This window comes from Sorex araneus, chromosome X (assembly GCF_027595985.1).
Source record: "Sorex araneus isolate mSorAra2 chromosome X, mSorAra2.pri, whole genome shotgun sequence".
NCBI lineage: Eukaryota > Metazoa > Chordata > Mammalia > Eulipotyphla > Soricidae > Sorex > Sorex araneus.
The window spans coordinates 357,970,171-357,987,093 of NC_073313.1; the positions used below are offsets into that span (position 1 = coordinate 357,970,171).

General features: G+C 39.8%; 1 pseudogene; it reads left to right on the top strand.

Annotated features, from left to right (window-relative positions):
- LOC101549983 (pre-mRNA-splicing factor SLU7-like) overlaps positions 1-15,000 on the top strand; it is a 53,087-nt pseudogene extending 38,087 nt beyond the window's left edge.
- The last annotated feature ends 1,923 nt before the right edge of the window (positions 15,001-16,923 follow it).

The following is a 16,923-nucleotide window of genomic DNA, read 5'->3' on the forward strand; positions in this document are numbered from 1 at the left end:
GTAGAAGGAAGGTGGTGAACTTCTGGAACTTGTTGATCTCTTTTGAGGTTTATTTTGTGGAATGGTGGTGGGATTTGGTTAAATGCCTGTAACAAATAATCATGAATAAATTTGTTTCTATTTATTTACTTATTTTATTTTATTTAATCACTGTGAGATAGTTACAAGCTTTCATGTTTGGGTTACGATCACACAATGATCAGACACCCATCCCTCCACCAGTGCACAGTCCCCACCACCGATATCCCGGTATACACTCCCCCCTTTCCCATACTCCCCCTGCCTCCATGGCAGACAATATTCCCCATAACTCTCTCTCTACTCTTGGGCATTATGGCTTGCAACACAGACACTGAGAGATCATCATGTTTGTTCCATTATCTACTTTCAGCACGCATCTCCCATCCCTACTGATTCCTCCAGCCATCATTTTCTTAGTGATCCCTTCTCTATTCCATCTGCCTTCTCCCCTATGCTCATGAAGCAGGCTTCCAGCTATGGGGCAATCCTCATGGCCCTGTATCTACTGTCCTTGGGTGCCAACCTCACGTGATGTTATTCTATACTCCACAAATGAGTGCAGTCCTTCTATGTCTGTCCCTCTCTTTCTGACTCATTTCACTTAGCATAATACTCTCCATGTCTATCCACTTATAAGCAAATTTCAATCATGAACAACTTTGTAAACCATAGTGTAATATAAAGTGTAAGAAGAAAATTGGAATAAATAAATAAATAAATGGGAAAAAATGGAGCATGAAGATATTCTGCCTCCCTCTGAATATTCAGTTTCTCAATTGCAACAGAAAGTCAAGCTCTGAGAGCAGATTTGTTTGTTTCAACTTCAGAGCGCTTGGAAACTACACAAGAAAGTTTGTGTACAGGACATTGGTAAAAACTACATAGGATACTAGCATTCTCACATTGTCCATACTTGCGATGTCACACACCTACTTGTTGGGAATAAATTTTTTAATGCATGCAATGTGCTTTATCACAAGTCATATGTCTGATGGTTTGTAAGAAATTGAAAACAGAGAAAATAGGAAGGCAGCATGCATGTGAGTCAGGAACAGATTATTTGTGATGCTGATACTTAGTGCTCAGGGAGTGCTCCCTTCTTCCTTCTCACTTACTACCTTGAATAAAGAAGAGTTGAAGATTCAGAATGGAAGTGAGGGAGAACACATACACCTTTTTTTATTAAATGCATAGAGATTGTCCTTTTCTATAAACTGTACAGCTGTTGAGCTTGTGCCTCTTAATCATGGCCCTAGGGTTAGGGCTTGAGTTTGTTTGACCAGGCCTGGTAATGCTCCTGGGAAATTCCTAACTCAGTGCTTCAGGATCATTCCTGGTAGTGCTCAGAGATCCACGCAGAGCTGCAAAGCCTGTACTCAGCCACTTGAGTTATCTCCCCAGCGCCCCCATCCTTGGTTTTAAAAAGTTGATGAAGCTCAGGTTCTAACTCCTGCTTCAAACTTGCCTCCAAAGCAGTGACCACAGATGTAAACTATAGGCCTGGGAATGGCTATTTGGACATCCCCAAGAGCAGGAGAGTCTTGAGACAGGCAAGAGAAGGAAAGTCCTTTCTTCTTTTCTGCTTCCCATCTTATCTAGGTATTTTCTACTTCCCAGACCCCACAAGGTATTTATACTCAGAGAATATACACAAAGGACAGGGAGTAAAGAGCATTTCACCAGCCCTTATCCCATTCTGGGATTATAAGAAACCCAAAATTGTATATGCTGACTAACAAAATGTAGCTTTTTGTTAACTATGGGTTAGTTAACTATGAAATTAATAAGTATTTATTGGGAAAAAAAGAAGAAGAACTGAAGTGATAGCACAGCAGGTAGGGCATTTGCCTTGCACGTGGCTAACCCAGGTTCAATTTCCTCCATCCCTCTCGGAGAGCCCAGCAAGCTACCAAGAGTATCCCCCCCACATGGCAGAGCCTGGCAAGCTACCCGTGGCATATTCGATATGCCAAAAACAGTAACAAGTCTCACAATGGAGACGTTACTGGTGCCCACTCAAGCAAATTGATGAACAATGGGATGACAGTGGTACAGTGCTATTGTAAAAAAAAAATCTAATCCTGATAAGTAGAAGGTATGAGGTCCCACATATTTCTGGCTTATAGATATTTCATAAAAGAAAGCATCAGCATTCCCCTTAACGTCTTTAGTTACGGGTACTGATTTGCCTTCTGAAAGACTATATGATTAGAACATTTCTGGAAAATAACACAAGAAATCAATAACTCTAGTTGCTTCTTAAAACAGAGAAAGCCTTAGTTTTCATAACCTTTTATATTGACTGAGGTTTCACTAAGCATGCATCACCTTTAAAAAGCTAAGGTTTTCTATTCTAAAAAATTCAATTTGCTAATTTTCATTGGAAATAGTTTTCAAGAGAAAGTAATTTTTAATCAATGGTAATGTTTTATATTTCTCCTATTAAGAAAACATCAAGCCTTAGCTCCTCAAATTCTAGTTCTTTCTGATTAAAACAGATTTTAATCCTGGACCTCTCCTAATATGCCTAACAATGCCTCATAATTTATATTCCTAACCTATAAACACATATATTCCCATTTATTGATCTTAAATTTTTCATGAATTTTGTAGATTTTTAGCTATAGATCTTATAACAGTAAGTAGTTTTATTAGAAAGAAAATACTGTTGGACTTCTTTTTAAGTTCACTCTGACAATCTCTACTTTTAACTGGAATATTTAGGCCACTTGCATTAAGATTATTACTGACATAGCTAGATTACTATCTTTTCTGTGGCTGCTTCTATTCATTTTACCTGTTCTTGGTTTATTTTGTAACTTTTTTTCTGATTTTAACTGAGCATTTTATAGGAAAATATTATTCTTTTCTTAACATCTCAATAATTTTTTTTAAATTTTATATTTGCCCTACCTTTTGATATACCTTTAAATTAATATAGGCTTACCTTCAAATAACAGTATACTGCTTCCCATTTAGTCAAAGTAACTCATAACAGAATATTATCAATTCCTCTTACCTGTCCCTTAGGGCACTGTTATTCTTCATTTCCCTTGTTCATATACATAGCACATCATTGGTCAAAGATTTACTTTCATCACTTCAGTAGTTCTGTCTGAGATAAATTTTAAAGTAAAAATGCATATATTTTTTATCTTTATTCACCCTTTAGCTGATGCTCTTCTTTTATGTTGATCTAGGTTTTTAACCTACATCATACTCCTTATCATTGAAAAACTTTTTAAATATTTGTATAGGGCTGACCATTTGACAGCAAATTATCACAGATTTTATTTGCCTGAGAAAGTCTTTGTTTCTCTTCCAATTTTTTGAAATAATTTCTCAAGATATGGAATTCTATATTGATGGCTTTTCTTTTAACACTTGAAACCTACTATATTTTTGCTTGCAAAGAAGTATACCCAATTATAGCCAACAATAAGTCATCTATAATTCTAATCCTATTTTTGCTAGCAAGTGTGTTCTTTTCCTGTCTTCTTTCAAGGTTCTTGTCTTTGGTTTTCTGTGATACAAATATAGCTTAAGTATAGATTTTTAAATTTGTCCTGACTGATATTCTCTGAGTTTGATGTTGTGTGGTTTAGTTATGTCATTGCTTTGGGAAAAATACTCAGCTATTCTTACTTTAAACTCTATCCTATTTCATTCTCTCTTCCTGATATTTAAATTAGATCCAGGGGCTGGAGTGATAGCACAGCGGGTAGGGCGTTTGCCTTGCACGCGGCCAACCTGGGTTCGAATCCCAGCATCCCATATGGTCCCCTGAGCACCGCCAGGGTGATTCCTGAGTGCATGAGCCAGGAGTGACCCCTGTGCATCGCCGGGTGTGACCCCCAAAAAAAGCAAAAAATAAAAAATAAATAAAATAAATAAATTAGATCCATGCTACATCCTTTGGAACTGTTCCATAGGTTCTTACCTATCTATTTTGTTGAAGCTTTTTTTTAATTGCTTTTATTTGCCTGTCAATTTAGTAAGTTTCTATTGACATTTTCAAGTTTATTGATTTTTACTTCAGTTGTGTCTGGTCTACTTATAATCCCATCATCAACATTCTTTTGATAGTGTTTTTGATATCTTTCACATTGTTTACTTTTTGTAATGGGGCCTTTAACATGATAAACAAATTTATTTTTAATTCCCAGTAACTCCAATATATGAGTCATATCTGAGTCAAGTTCTGGTGCTACTGTATTCCTTCAGTTAATTTTTCGGTCTTCCAGTATGCCTTGTAATGTGAGACTGAAAGCTAGTGATGATGCATTGAGGCTGCAGGAGTTACGTAAACAGACACTGAATGTAAGGAATTACATTAATGGGGATAAAATTGGAATGTGCTATTTGATACATATGCAGATGCCAGATTCCCCAAAAGCCTTCTACTATCCTTATCCCTGTCCCACCTATTGCTGATAGCTCCCTCATATACATTACTTGCATCCTGTATTCTTTCACCTATGATCCACCATTGTGGCATGATGATATGCAGTTAGATGTGAGGGGAGGTAAATCACCCAAAATAATGTGATTAAATCTTTTAGTGATTGTGTGTCCCTGGGAAACTTTTCACAAGTGTTTTAGGCTGGCATTTTATTCCAAGATGAGTCCAAAAGTTTAGAGAGGCCATATATCAGGTAAATGACATCCTCCCTGAGGTGGGCTAGAACACTAGAAAAGGTTTGATCCCTAAAGAGAGGGACTTTGTTATGGATTTTCCATTGGACATCATGATGCTTAATTTTCCCTCTATCTGTCAAAGAAATGAAGAGATAGTTCTTAGTTCTTTAATCTGATAATCCAATTGATTCAGAGAGGTAAAACCCACCACAGAATTTTCTCACAAAGGGCTTCAGCATTTCTCCCTTTGATACAAGTCCATACTAAGTCTCCAGGAATTCACACAGATTAGCCATTTAAGTATTCTTTTGAGGTTGTAGCTTAAATGTCTCTGTTCTAGGTAAGTAGACTTCAGAGTGAGCTTTCTTTCTTTCCTTCTTTCTTTCCTCTTTCTTTCTTCATTCCTTTGTTTCTTTCTTTCTTCCTTCCTTCCTTTCTTTTCTTCTTTCTTTCTCTTTCCTTCTTTCTTTATCTCCTTTCTTTCTTTTTCTTTTTTTCTTTTCTTTCCTTTTTTTTTGTTGTTGTCATAGTAGACCCTTCCCTGTCACTGCCCCCTACACCTCCACACACACACATACCTTGTGGCAAGCTTCCTACCATGGACAGTCCCCTTAGCCCTCATTTCTATTTTCTTTGGGTATTATTTTCATGTTATGATTCTTTTTAATATATCCTACAAATCAGTGTGATTATTCTGTCTGTCCCTCTCCCTCTGACTCATTTATCTCAGCATGTTCATTTATATGTGAACAAATTTCATGACTTTATTTTTCTTTCTGGTTGCACAAAATTTTGTCTAGATGCACCATAGTTTCTTTATCCACTCATCTATTATCAAGCACTTGGGTTGTTTCCACATTTTGGCTATTGTGAATAGTGCTGCAATGAATATAGGACTGCAGATGCCTTTTCTGCATTGAGTTTTTTGAATCCTTGGGTATATTCCGAGAGGCAGTATTGCTTGGGTCACATAAAAACTCAATTTCTCTGGGACTGGAGCAATAGCACAGCAGGTAGGGCATTTGCCATGCACGTGGCTGACCTGGGTTCGATTCCCAGCATCATATATGGTCCCCTGAGCACTTCCAAGAGCAGTTTCTGAGTGAAGATCCAGTAGTGACCCCTGTGCATCACCGGGTGTGACCCAAGAAGCAAAAAAAAAAGCAAAACTCTATTTCTAGTTTATTGAGAAATGTCCATATTATTTGCCAAAGAGCCTAAAGCAGCCAACATTCCCACCAGCCATTAATGTGAGTTGTAAGGCATCTTGTTCAGGACTTACTCCTGCCTTTGCACTCAGAAATGTACAGGGTGCTATATGCGACACTGAGATTGAACCCAGGTCCATTGTGTTGTACTAATACTCAGGCCCACCTTTATTCCTTCATTTCTTTTTCTGTTTTTGGGTCACACCCAGCAGGGCTTGCTCAAGGAAAAACTCTTGGTGTGGCTCAGTGAACCATGTAGGGTGCTGGGGATAAATGGGTTGGCCACCTGCAAGGCAAGTACCCTATCTATTTTTCTATGACTCTGGCCCCCCAACTTAGGTACTTTCAGTCTCTCATTCTTGTTGTGCCAAGAACTTCTAATACTGTGTTCAATAATGCTAGTGAGAGTGGACATCCTTGTCTTATGCCGAACCTTAGAGGAAAGGCTTTTAAGCTTTTGCCATTTAGTATGATGTTAACTGTATGTTTGTGGTACTCTTTCATATATTGAGTCAAATTTCTTCTATCTTAAAAAGAGCATAAATATCTCATATCTTATAGGAATACTTGTCTCTGTGTGTCTATTGATAGACCATGTGATTTTTATCTTTTCTTATAATAATGTAGTGCATCCCATTAATTGACCTGTGAGTCATCCTTAAGTCACTGGAATAAATCCCACATGATTGTACTGAATGATCTTTTTATAATGTATTGTAGAATTTTATTCACTAAGATTTTAGAAGATCTATGCAGTTATGCGCATCAGAGTTACTGGTCTATAACTTTTGTTTCTTTTGGGGGGACCCAAATCCAACAGTGCTTAGGGCTTACTTCTGACTTTGTGCTCAGGGATAACTCCTGGTGGGACTCAAAGGATCATTTGGGGTGCCGGGGACCAAACCCAGGTTAGTTGTATGAATTGCTTTACCTCTTGTACTATCTCTCTGGACCCTGGTCTATAATTTCGTGTTCTAGTGATATCTTTGTTTTTGGCACCAGAGTTAATATTGGCCTTGTCTAACCTGTTTAGAAGTATTCCTATTTCCCAGCTTTCTGTAAGAGCTTAAAGATGGGAAGTAAGTCCTCTTTGAAGGTTTAGGAGAATACACTTTTAACTCATCTCAGCCTGGGTTTTATTTTTTGGAGACTTTCAGATACAGTGCCTGTGAAACAAACTTGTCTAAATTAGGTATTCCACTCTCTTCTAATTCAGTCTTAGAAAGCTATAGGGTTCTCAAAACTTAGACTTTCTTTCAAGTTTCTCCAACTTAGTAACATAAAGTTGTCCACAGTATTCTTGTATGATCTTATTTTCAATAAAATGGTATGTTTTGTTGATCTTTTGTATTTCCTTCTTTTTTAGAGATTGAGGGGATACCTCTCAAGCAATGCTGGTGGTTCAATGTGAGGGTCCAAGGATGTGGTGCCACTGCAGTCATGTGGTGCAGGAAACCACCATGGCCTTGCCGTACAGATGCCTTCAGGGCTATGCTCCATGCCTGGGGGATCATTTGGTGCCAGACATCAAGCTGGCGGTTGGGCACAAACACCTATACTATCTTCTTGTCCCTCTTTTGCTCTTATGCTTTCTTTGTTCCTTCCTTCCTCCCTCCCTCCCTGCCTCCCTCCCTTCCTCCCTCTCACCCACCCTCCCTTCCTTCCTTCCTTCCTTCCTTCCTTCCTTCCTTCCTTCCTTCCTTCCTTCCTTCCTTCCTTCCTTCCTTCCTTCCTTCCTTCTTTCCTTCCTTCTTTCCTTCCTTCCTTCCTTCCTTCCTCTTTCTTTGTTTCTTTCTTCCAGTTTTTCTTCTTTCTTTCTTTTAAATTTTTTAGTGACTATCCATGAGATAGACCACACACAGCTGTTTATGATTGGGTTTCAGTCATACATTGATCCAACACCCATTTCTTCACCAGTGTACATTTCCCACCACCAATGTCACCTTTTCCCTCCCACTATCTCCCAGCACCCCACACCACCCCCACCCCAGCCTGCCTCTTTTGTTTAGCTACTTTATTCCCTTTTTCTTTCTCTTCTTTTATGCATTATGGTTTGCAACACAGGTACTAAGAGGTCATGGTGTTTGTTCAGGGGATTCAGTATTTCTATCGGGAAGGTAAGACTGTAGTAGCTTTTTTATCTGAGTGGCAGCTTTGAAGTGTAGATGTGACTGCCAAGGCTTCCAGAAGTACAAGAAGGTGGGGAAGATAGCCCATCCTGGCCCCGAGAAAGCCTGGAGATTTCAATCACTAAATCTGCATACCCAAATTTCCAGCAAATGTTCTCAGTGAGGTCCGTTCTGAAATGGTGGAGTCCAGCCGAGGGATGGCAGCAATTTTGGATTGTGAATGCAAGCAACTACTGGGGGCTCTGCTTGGGTGGGCACCCAGCAGACCTATCCCACTCCAATTTACCCTGGTCCTGTTCAGCCTTGTGTGGGCTCAAGATTAACTGTACAGGCTTTTTATCTCTTTTGAAATTTATTTATGGGTCTCTGCAGCAAGGCCAATAAATGAGCTTGTATAGCTGAGCTGGAGGTGGCTTGTGGGTGTGGCTCCCACATACCCAACTTTGGGCACACTTTCTCAGAAAACTTGGTCTTAAGTTGTCATGGTTTAGCTAGAGTGGCACAGTGTCAATTTTGGGTATCAGGAAGCCTAAAGACACCATCGGGCTTCTGATGCACTAGAGCCCCCCGGGTACAGTTTGACCTGCTCGAGGCACCACACCCCTCAGCTTGAGCTTTCTGCATTTACCTATCTCTCTAGATTTTGAAGTGGTGTTTTTTTCCTATCTTCTCATTCTTTGAATAATTGGTGAGAATAATCAATCACCAATAATTAATTCTTTAGTTTGCTCTGACTTTTTCTCACTATAAGACTTGAAATGATTAGTACCCATTTATTTATATGTAAACATTAAAAATAGAAGTCTCTTTTGTGTTATGTTTCAATATCCTCATCTGAAAAATGGGTAAAAAAACTTACCCTGGATAATTCAAAAGCAGTTAAATGATACTAGGAAAGAACTTTCAAGACTGTGGAAAGAACTTTCTGTGTGCCTGTCCTTCACTTGACCAAAGCTGGATGCAATTTGTCCTCTGCACTCAGAATCTTTCAGAAGAAGGGCCATAGAGATAGTAAAGGTGGTAAGACACTTGCCTTGCATGCAGCAGACCCCATCATCATGTGTGGTCCTTGCATGCAGCAGGCCCCAGCACCATGCATGTCCTTGCATGCAGCAGACTTCAGCATCATGTACTGTCCTGAGCACCATCAGGTGTCATTCCTGAACAAGGAGCCAGGAAAAGCCCCTGAGCACGATCAAGTTTGGTTCGAAAAATAATGAGATGTGAAAAAGAACATTACAGACTTGTGAATCTTTGTCTATGAAGATTTCTGAATTAAGCATCCAAATCATAGATTGCACATTCCTCTTGGTCTCTATAACCTCAGCATTTTACATACTCTATTTTCACAGTGAAGACTCCATCTAAATAGACACAGGCTTGCTAGGAATAACAACAGAGGTACTTGGAAATCAGTCAGGCTATAGGATTAAAAGTACATGGCCCAAAAATAGCAGGGGCAATAGAAACTACATGTTCTATTGTTGTTTTTCCTCTTCCCTTGAGAGTCAAAATTAACCTATGGTTGGTTTGCCTCTTGTTACTTCCCACTATGCACATTTTATGATAATGAGCATCCGTAGAATTATAAAATGTGAAGTAGATAAGGAACATGTGCTTGTTTAGCGAGCCAGAGGTGACTTGTAAACCACAGAATCTCAATTTATTTATTTATTTATTTATTTATTTCTGAGAGGGGCAGAGGAATCAAACCCGGGTCGGCTGCATGCAAGGCCAACGCCCTACAGGCTGCGCTATTGCTACCATGAGGCAGAGGTGATTTGTGGGCGTGGCTCCCACATACCTAACATTTGGCTATATAATTTCTTGGGAAACTTGGTCCCAAGTTCTTGTGATCCAGCCAGAGGCACAGTGACAATTTGGGGGTATCAGGAAGCCTAAAGACACCATCACACTCTGATGCACCCACCCCACAGGTACAAATTCGCATAGACCCGTCATCTGTCTAAAGGCAAGACTCTTCAAACTCAACTACATAATAAACAGGTTCTAGTTTTGGCCTCGTACCGCCATAATCTTACACTTTCATACTCTTATTGTGCAGGATGTCACCTTTCCAGGGAACTATCAGAATCCTCCCATTGAAAATCAGGCTTCATTACAGGAATAATTTACTCCCCACCCAACCGTGAGATACATAAACTGCTGCCTGCCTTTCCCTTGCATAAGAGTATCTCCTCTGGCTGCTCCAGTCTTCCTCACAAAGGCCCCAGTGAGCAAGTTACTCAGTTCCAATTTTAAAAGAAATGATGTGAGTTCTGGTGCCAAACATATGAGTAAAGTTCAAAGATTTATACTACCTTTGAAAATTCGGCCAATTCCTGTGCACAAGGAAAAAAAATCAATTGTTAGGCCTGCTTTGTTCTTGAAAAAAAAATCAATCATGGTTCTTGCCAATGATCCCATTACCCTCTGGGTGCAGGGGTGCCTTCTTCATATCCCCCACTACATGTTGACATCAGCCCTGTTGAACTGCATTTCCATAAGGCTTCTGTCTTGGTTCAAGAGGGAAACCAGCTTTTATATTTCCTTCTCTTCTTAGCATCCTTAGATCCCTATTACTTTTCCCAAAAATAACTGTAAGTGTGTGAACTAATTAGCTTAGAGAGCACAAGCTCCCTTAATGCTTTCGAAATCCTGCCATCCAACACTGATTTCTTTTGGTTCCGAGCTGCAATAGAGCCCTTCACTTGGTTTGGGTTTAATTATTCTTCAAGGTCATCCCTGTGCCACTCCTGTGCATGGTACTTTTCTTCTCTGCTCCTGTTTTTAAGAGGATATTTTCAAACGTTCAGTAGCTCAGCCATTTTTGAGTCACTAGTAGCTTCAATTCCCGTTTGCACTTAAGGCTTGGCCTATTTTTTTTTGCTCTTTCTCTCTAGCCTCTCCTCCTTCCCTGCTGCATATGCAGCATTGTTTTCAAGCCTCTGTAACTCTTTTATCCCTTTGAAACGGTCCTGTTTGGAGCTCCAGTACTTTTTCCCTCTGAAGCCTGAAGGAATCCTCACTGCCTTGATTTGGGATTGGCCCTTCGCTTACCCTGTTTACAGCACTATCATCTCTTTTTCTTCAGCTTCCGGTTACTCCTTCAGTGGGCTGGAGAGAATGTTCCCTGGCCCCTCGAGGTGCTCCCTGGACAAGACACCCCAAGAAAACAGTTTCAAGCCCACAGTTGTTCAACAAATTACCTCTGTGCTCCAGATTTTCAATCCACCTACTGATTTAGTTCTCTGTTCAACTAATACAAAAATACAAATTTTGATGTAAGAATAATAAAATAAATGCAGCAATTATAATAATAATGATAATAATGCCACCTCCCACAGGAGAGCACTGAAGGCTTTGCAAGCACCTGTCAATGAATTAGCCAATCCAGAAGACATAGTGTAAAATAGGCTTTTTCTTTTTTCTTTTATTTTTTGGGGGGCTTTCTTCTAATTATCATTCTAATTGTTTTCTATTGTCTTCCAACCTCTTGTAATTTTTCTTTTCCCCACTCACTTTGCATTATCAAGCATTACCTTAAAGAACTAAAAAGTCCCTTCAGTGATGCCACTCTGACCATGGCCCCCTTCCGGTTTTGTCTCCTGCCTGTTGCTCCACCCATCCTCCTGTTGACACCCTACTTTCATGGTTTATCTCCCACTTATATAATTTTCACCTATTTCCCCCTTGGAGTATCCTGGGGGCTTAAAGGGGGCATCTGTTGAGAAACTGTTGAGAAACACTGCTTTAAATAAGCTATTCTGTCTTTCTTTGTTATGATAATTTAAACAAGTGAATATATTTACCCCCCCATAATCATTGAAATACTTTCAAGCTATATTCTTGGATTCAAATCTCACCTGTCCCTTTATTAAACATATAACTTTGGATAATTAACATAAGGAACCATTTCCTCACTTTTTCTTGTCTAGTTAATTGCCTTACTTTATGGTGGTGTTATAAAATTTTTAAAGCTTATTTTTATAAAATCCTTTAAAAACTATCGACACATGATAAGGTGATATACAAGTGCTAGTTGATGCTATTATTATTATCATTATTATTATTAATATTATTATCCCCATCATCATAATCATTATCAACTAATGTGTTTGGATTTTTATAAAGTTCTCGAAAGGTATGAGAAAATTGACAAAACTAGAGAAAATATGTAAATAATAATGGACTTTTGAAGCAAAAAGTTTATGATCTAAAGCTTCTACCAGGCAAACATCAATAGCTAATGCTGGAGACTGTGGACAGTACTGGAAAATGGAGTATTTCTCTCTAATTCACAAACATTGTGGAGTATGTCTTCCCAGAGTTCATAAACATTTTAGCAATAAAAATTAAGCACCAACATATTCAGTATAGAAAGAAAAAGAACAATAAAGAGAAATATCACCAGAGCTTATTGCTATGATGACCTGATATGCTGCCATGGTCGAAAAAGTAGAAGGAAGAAAAAGTATGTATGTTTGGTGAATTTTTAAAACATCTTTCTTCCTTCCTTCCTTCCTTCCTTCCTTCCTTCCTTCCTTCCTTCCTTCCTTCCTTCCTTCATTTCTTCTTTCTTCCTTCCTTCCTTCCTTCCTTTCTTCCTTCCTTCCTTCCTTCCTTCCTTCCTTTCTTCTTTCTTTCTTTCTTTCTTCCTTCCTTCCTTTCTTCTTTCTTTCTTTCTTTCTTTCTTCCTTCCTTCCTTTCTTCTTTCTTTCTTTCTTTCTTTCTTTCTTTCTTTCTTTCTTTCTTTCTTTCTTTCTTTCTTTCTTTCTTTCTTTCCTTCCTTCCTTCTTTCTTTTTGCTTTTGGGTTTTGGCCCACACCCAGTGATGCCCAGAGGTTACACCTGGCTCTGACCTCAGGAATCACTCCTGGCAGTGTTTGAGAAACTATGTGATACCAGGATCAAATCTGGTTGACTGCATGCAAGGCAAGCATCTTACCTGCTGTCCTATCTCTGGCCCTGCAAAGCTGAATTGTTACTTGTTCTCCTTTTATCTTGCTGCATACAAGAAGATAATGTTTCCTTACGTGGAAGAGCACCCCCACTCTCAACTCCCCCCAACCTCATCCAAGAAGAAGTGGCCAAAAGTTAAAGTTCAGATTGTCAGAGAGGGTTAGGATGAGTCCTTTTCTATTTTAAAAAAATCCGTGTTTTTAGATTAAAGGGTGATTTTTTTAGAAAAGTAAGCCCAGATTCTGTGATGTGGTAAAAACATGTAGAATTAAATATTTGGGTCTTCTACTTCCTAGTTTGGAGGAACCAAAGAAAATGACTGGAGAGGACTGAAGAAAGAAGAAGGAGCTGGAAGAACAATGGAAACTGGGTAATGCTCCTGCCAAAGTTGATGAAGAAGGAAAAGACATCAACCTTCATATTCCTCAGTACATATCTTCAGTGCCATGGTATACTGATCCAGCAAAAAGACCTACTTTAAAGCACCAGAGACCACAGTCAGAGAAACGAGAAACAGAAGCAGTATAGCTCATCTGGAGAATGGTACAAGAGGGTGTAAAAGAGAACTCCATAACTACCAAATACCGCAAGGGAGTATGTGAAAACTGTGGGGCCATGACACACCAAAAAAAAAAAAAGAAGAAGAAGAAGACTGCTTTGAGAGACTGAGGCTAGTTGGAGCAAAATTTACAGGGACTAATCTAGCTCCAAATGAACATAGTCAGCCTCAGTTGATATTTGATCATGATGGAAAGCGGGATTGGTGGAATGGCTACAAGCCAGAGGAACACATGAAAATCGTAGAAGAATATGCCAAAGTGAATCTAGCAAAGCGAACACTGGAAGTGCAAAAACTCCAAGAAGAATTACCCTCGGGAAAATTAGTGGAAAAGGCTAATTCTCCAAAACACCAGCGGGGAGAAGAGGAACCAAATTCTCAGGCAGAAAAGGATCGTAACAGTAGAGAGGAGGATGAAGATAAATATGCAGATGACATTGACATGCTGGACAGAACTTTGATTCCAAGAGATGGATCACTGTCCGGAATCTCAGGATTCGAGAAGATATTGCAAAATATTTGGGGAACTTAGATCCAAATTCTGCCTACTATGATCCCAAAACCAGAGCAATGAAAGAGAATCCCCATTCCAATGCAGAAAAGATTCTGGACGAAGTGAGCTATGCAGGCGATAACTTCGTTAGGTACCCAGGTGATACCCTTTCAATGGCTTAGACACAGCTGTTTGCTTGGGAAGCCTCTGACAAAGGATCAGAAGTGTATCTATGAGCTGACCCTACCAAACTAGAACTGTTGTATAAGTCCTTCAAAGTCAAAAAAGAAGACTTCAAAGAGCAGCAGAAAGCAAGCATCTTAGAGAAGTATGGTAGCCAAGAACACCTGGATGCCCCTCCAGCAGAACTGCTCTTAGCTCAAACAGAAGACTACGTAGAAAACTCAAGACATGGGAACATCATCCAAGGGCAGGAATGGGCAGTCACCTGCTCCAGGTACAAGGAGGATGTGAAGATCTACAATCACACTCATATTTGGGGATCTTACTGGAAAGATGGCAGATAGGGATACAAGTGTTGTCACTCCTTCAAGTATTCCTACTATTCTGGAGAGGCTGGGAAGGAGGTTGCTAATTCAGAGGAATACATTCTAAATGATACAACTGAAGAAGAATCAGTGAAAATTCCTCAAACCCTTATTGAGATACATCAGGAAAAACTAAAAGAAGAGAAAAAAGAAAAGGAAGAAGACACATCGAAAAAGTAGTTCAGACAGTGATGATGAAGAAAAGAAACATGAAAAACTAAAGAAGACTCTGAATGCCAAGGAGGTCCGCCTTCTTCATGTCAAGGAGATCATGCAGATCGATGAGAGGAAGCAGCCGTACAATAGTGTCTGTGAAACCCGGGAGCCCACAGAGGAAGAAATAGGGGCCTACCAAATAAAATGCCAGAGGCCAGGCGACCCTATGGCCTCCTTCTTAGGACAGTACAGACTAGTCACAGACATCACCCCAGATACACAGTGAACTCACTTTTCTCAACTTTTTGCCAAGATGAGAAATGAAAAAAATCATGTCTGCTCTTTATGCTACCTGACTTAAATAATAAAACTTCCAGAGGTTGAATAGTAAATTCATTCCTCTCCACAGTGATGATGGACTGGAGCAATAGCACAGTGAGTAGGGAGTTTGCCTTGCATTTGACTGATCCGGATTAGATTCCTCTGTCCCTCTCAGAGAGCCCAGCAAGCTACCAAGGCAGAGCCTGGCAAGCTACCCATATTGGATATGCCAAAAACAGTAACAACAAGTCTCACAATGGAGACGTTACTGGTGCCCACTTGAGCAAATTGATGAGCAACAGGATGACAGTTGCTACAGTTGCTACTTTGTAGACTTCATTTTAGCCTGCCTAGGAGAAAGGAGATTGAAGCCACATTCCCAGAAATGTCATATTATCGACAGTGATAAATTTCTCAGACTCCAAAGAACTCATCTGCACTTACTTTAACAGCAAAGAGTAAGAAAATGGGCAATTGCTTCTCAACATGATAAAAACATCCCAGAGCTGAGCAATTGATCGTAAAAAATGAGATGAGACTACCAAAGATGAGAACTCTGGGAGATCATTCATATTTGGAGAAAGACCCCAAGCATGGTTAAGAAAGGCAAGCTGACAGATACAATGAAAGGAACCAAGGATGCTGCCTATGTCAAACAGAGCTTATGAGCAGTCTTGGTTTTCTAGCACTTAGAGGACTACGACCAAATTGCTTGTCTGTGAATTCTACTGGTCTACAAATCCATCTTGGAAGCGCTGGTTTAAATACTGCTCTTCTGAGACTCAATCAAGACAATAACTAGTGTGAAAAAATGATTCATTCCAAAGACTTTATTCCATTCCCCGGAGAAATCAGATCTCCAAATACATTCCCGTTCACTTTGCACTCCGGTTACCTTTCAACTCTTACAACAAAGTCAAGAGCTGTGAGTTTTCTGTCTGCCAAACAAGTTAACGAGCATATTTAATCAGGCTGAGAAGGACTGAGCACTTGGTAAGGCGAGGATGGGAAGGATGTGCATATGTTGTTGAGCAGCTTAGAGTCTTTGAGCATATTTGCCTTCTGCAGCCACAAGTGAGCCTGTGAAAGACTCCAGGCTCCGTCCTGTCTAAGAGACCAGTTGATCTATTGTCTACTCTTAGTCTACACAAACTTGGCGGGACTGTGAAGCAACCCTAGCTCTGCAAATGCTGCGGCCTGATGCCATTATTCCCCCACCCCCTTGTTTATTATTATGTGTTGACATCCAGACAGATTCTCAGGCAGGTCCTGTAGACTTCAGATTTTCACAATATTACAATTTCAGCAGGCTGAATGTTAAAAAATGGAAATTGGACAGACTGTTATCAACTTTAATCGACCATTAGAGCATCGGAGCCTGAAGGCACAGTATTTAACGGTTGGAATGGGGTGGTCAAGTAAAATGCTGTCTCTTTCATTTGGAATCTGGGAATAAAGCCAACCCAGATAAAAAGGGGGAAAAAAGCCATTACTCTGACAGCTGTGGCAGAGCACGAGGAACAGTGCTGTAAAGGAGGCCAAGATGCAAATATCGCAGTACACTTGGGTAAGGTTTGTCTACAAATTCTGGTTTGCAGATTTTGTACATAATGGAGATAAATAAGCTGAGGAATGAGCTACTGACCTACCAGAATGAAGGCTATTATCTAATATCAAAAATGGATACTGTGACAGCATATTCTATTGTCAGACATGGCCTCAATATGTCATCACCTTTCATGCTGCAATGACCGTCTTCTATCTTCTTGGAAAAGCAAATCATCTGCTATTTGGGTTAGACTTCCCTGCCTCGGCCCCTGAGCATGCAACGCTGAAAATGCTTTAGCAAAGGGGTCTGGGTTTAAGGTTTATAATGACATCTGATACT